Genomic DNA, 4,605 nt, shown 5'->3' on the forward strand with positions numbered 1-4,605 from the left:
ATGGCTTATTATCCAAACAAGGCTTTATTACATAGTTGAATTGTACACTGAAATATTCTAATTCCTTCCTAGTTCGCACTGAATTGTACATGACTATTTTCCTCTACGTTTTCTCTATTCGCGAGAGCAACTCATTACTACATATCTCACGATCACGGCAGCGGTCACGACGGGAGTAGGGTAATAGAGATGAAAGAGATGCGATGTAGAGAGAGAGAGAGAGCAGGTTGCTTGCGTTGAGCGGCGGCGATGCAGATCGGGCCTTGTTTAGTTCACCCCGAAATCCAAAAAGTTTTCAAGATTCTCTGTCACATCGAATCTTGCGGCTCATGCATGAAGCATTAAATATAGACGAAAATAAAAACTAATCACACAGTTTAACTGTAAATCATGAGACGAATCTTTTGAGCCTAGTTAGTCTATGATTGGACAATATTTACCACAAACAAACGAAAGTGCTACAGTTCCGAAAACTTTTCAGTTTTCGGAACTAAACAAGGCCGACGGAGGACCCATCGGTGATGTGGGTGTGGGACGAGCAAAAGACAACGGAGGACCATCGATGATGAGGACGTGTCCAAAGCCGGGGCTTGTCAGCATGACGATGTGCGGCACCTTGGTCGCGGACATGTGTTGGGCTGTGGTGTCAGGCGCTGTTTAGTTCCCTACCTAAAATTTTTTCATCCATCCCATCGAATCTTTGGACACATGCATAGAACATTAAATGTAGATAAAAAAATAAACTAATTAAACAGTTTAGTTAAGAATCGCGAGACGAATCTTTTAAGCCTAGTTACTCTATGATTAGCCTTAAGTGCTACAGTAACTCACATATGCTAATGACAGATTAATTATGCTTAATAAATTTGTCTTGCAGTTTCCTGACGAGCTATGTAATTTGTTTTTTTATTAGTTTCTAAAAACCCCTCCCGACATCCTTCCGACACATCCGATGTGACACCCAAAAAATTTTCGTTCCCAATCTAAACAGGCCCTCAGTCATATGTAGCATAGGGCCTTGTAGTTAAAAAAATTATAAAATTTTTCAGATTTCTCGTCATATCGAATTTTATGGCATACACATGAAGCATTAAATTAAATTAAAAAAAAATAACTAATTACACAGTTTATTTGTAATTTGCGAGCCTAATTAGTCCATGATTGAATAATTTTTTTAAATACAAGCGAAAATACTATAGTGACTATTTTGTAAAAAAAAATTAGAACTAAACAAGGCCTAAAAATACAACCTGGTGATTTTGCATAGGTGACTAGCGCGGGGTACCAAGCAATCTATAGCTCTTATAAAGCTAAACCCCACTAGATGAATTCTCTCTTCATGCAAGGTATCAACATCATTCCTCACTAAGTGACCCACTAAATATTCTATCTCTTCATGCAAGGTGTCCACATCATTTCTCACTAAGTCCATGTCATCCCATATTAATTACAAAAAATGACCATATCATCTATATCATGTGAAATACTCTAAATCTTTAATCTATTAACATATAAGTCATGTACATACACTATTTGTTTTATCATCAATTAATTCCTCTATAATGTAACCAAATATTAGTTTTTATTCTATTAGCTTAGCAATTTTTTACTAGATCTAATACAATAAAATATATGCAAGTCAAATTCATATGAATACATATATAATAGACTGAATACCATATAGTAATACTATATATATAATGATTTATTTTTTAAAAAAAATACCGCAGCAACGCGCGGAGAATTCACCTAGTATCTATACTGGCAATGCAAGTTTGTTTGCCCTGCAACACTGGCCATGGGATTTGGTTCCTTAGAACCTGTTCCATGCGTTTTTCCGTCCAGTTGCGCCACAGGAACTGGGAATCACATCAAATGTTTGATATATGTATACTATTTATGGATTTAAAAACACATATAGCAAGTAATTTACGAGATGAATCATTTGAATCTAGTTAGTTTATGATTGGACAGTAATTGCTACATAAAACAAAAATAATATAGTGTTTGTTAAACTTTAACATCTCCAACCAAATATCCCCTTATCTTTTCATCTTTCATCCACGGCTAGTAAGGCCTTGTTTAGTTCACCCGAAAAACCAAAAACTTTTCAAGATTTCTTGTCACATCAAATCTTACGTCATATGCATGGAACATTAAATATAGATAAAAACAAAAACTAGTTGCACACTTTGTCTATAAATCGCGAGATGAATCTTTTAAGCCTAGTTACTTCATAATTGGACAATGTTTGCTAAATAAAAACGAAAGTGCTACAGTGTCAAAATCTAAAAACTTTTCAGATCTAAACAAGGCCTAAGGCCCTGTTTAGATTGGAGATGAAAAATTTTTAGGTGTCACATCGGATATGTCGGAAGGATGTTGGGAGGAGTTTTTAGAAACTAATAAAAAAACAAATTACATAGCTCGTCTGGAAACTGCAAGACAAATCTATTAAGCATAATTAATATGTCATTAGCACATGTAGGTTACTGTAGCACTTAAGGCTAATCATGGACTAACTAGGCTTAAAAGATTCGTCTCGCGATTTTCAATCAAACTGTGTAATTAGTTTATTTTTTATATATATTTAATGTTTCATACATGTGTCCAAAGATTCGATGGGATGGATGAAAAATTTTTAGTTGGGGAACTAAACAGAGCCTAAATGATATCGATGTGACGCTTGGTCTTGTTTGTGACAGCTTCGTGAGCTCTAGCTCCTCTTATTATTATTATTATTATTATTATTATTATTATTATTATTATTATTATTATTATTATTATTATTATTATTATTATTATTATTATTATTATTATTATTATTATTATTATTATTATTATTATTATTATTATTATTATTATTATTATTATTATTATTATTATTATTATTATTATTATTATTATTATTATTATTATTATTATTATTATTATTATTATTATTATTATTATTATTATTATTATTATTATTATTATTATTATTATTATTATTATTATTATTATTATTATTATTATTATTATTATTATTATTTTGTTTTCGTGCAATTACCAGTCATGTACGATTGTGGATTGATTGGTGACGGTTACAGGCATGTAGGATTAGGGATTGATTGGAGAACATACATAGGCCTTGTTTCAAAAAAATTTAAGATTTTTTATCAAATCGAATCTTTAGATGTATACATGAAGCATTAAATATAAATAAAATAAAAACTAATTGTATAGTTTATCTGTAATTGACGGGACGAATCTTTTAAGCCTAGTTAGTCTATGATTATATAATAATTATTAAATCTATACCTAATACTAAAGAGACAAAATTTCAGTCTATTTTTTGGTCTGGTGATTTTTTTTTCTGTACCACAAATCCGACTCGTGTTCGTACGTGACAGCTTGCAGGTACCTTGGTACCGGCCACCGCTCGCGGGCTGCCCGTCCGCTCGGGCAGGTTGCAGGAGCGCGGGCAGAACATAAACGCGCGCCCGTGGTGCGGACTGCGGCACCTGCGCGTGCAGATTCTCAGAGGCAGGCTCATGAGCGCGGGCGCGGCTCAAAATGTCAATGGGGAACCGATCCCCGATTCCCCGCGGAGAATTCCCCTATTTGGTGATGAGTTTGGGGCAAAATCTCTCCCCACGGGGAGCTAAATGGGGCAAAATCTATCCCCGTCGGGTTTCGCGGGGGCGGGTCTGGTGTGCCTCCCCCGTCCCCGTTGCCCGTGGAGACCCGATAATAATAAACATTTGGTGATGATGTTTGGATTCTTAATTGCTATTTCTAGTTGATGAATCACTTGTGGTGAATGTATGAACAATGTGATTGTTTCTGTGTTGTTATGAACTATGCAGTAGGCAATTATGGAAAAATGGCTGTTATTTGCATGTGAATTATTGGATATTTGCTGCTGTTTATGTAAGTGATTTGTTGTTGTTTATATAATTGACGCGGAAACAGGGATCCCCGCGGGGATTTAATCCCCGAGCGGGGACGGGGATGGGGCAGAAGTTCTCCCCGTGACCCTTCACGGGGACGGGGATGAGGGAGAATTTGCCCCCGCGGAGACGGGTTTGGGGCAGTAACCTCCGACGGGGAATTCCCCGTCGACGTGGATAGTTTGGGTGAAGCATCATCGTCTAGCGATCGTATGTGTATACCAACTTGTTTAGCTGTTTTGTTGTAGCTGTTTTATAGAAGACGTTCCTGTTTGTTCATTGAATCTGGATTAGAGTAACAATATACAAGTGCTATTCTACACCCTAGGTGCTAAGTAGAAAAAATATTGAACAGTATTGAACAACGTGCAGTATCATTCATGACTACATCCAGGACTGTGAAATACTAAAACGCAAGTACTGAATGATACTGAAATTTGTTCAGTACAATAGTTTGGCGTATATATATATATATATATATATATATATATATATATATATATATATATATATATATATATATATATATATATATATATATAAAAGGCAAAATTTTAGCCACTATTTTGATCTGGAATTTTTTTGATCTGATCTTCTTTGCTAATCATACCATATTTACATAAACTCCGCTAGAGCCAGGGGAGAGATAGGACTGGTGGGCAGAGAGAGATCA

This window comes from Sorghum bicolor, chromosome 3, assembly GCF_000003195.3.
Source record: "Sorghum bicolor cultivar BTx623 chromosome 3, Sorghum_bicolor_NCBIv3, whole genome shotgun sequence".
Classification (NCBI taxonomy): domain Eukaryota; kingdom Viridiplantae; phylum Streptophyta; class Magnoliopsida; order Poales; family Poaceae; genus Sorghum; species Sorghum bicolor.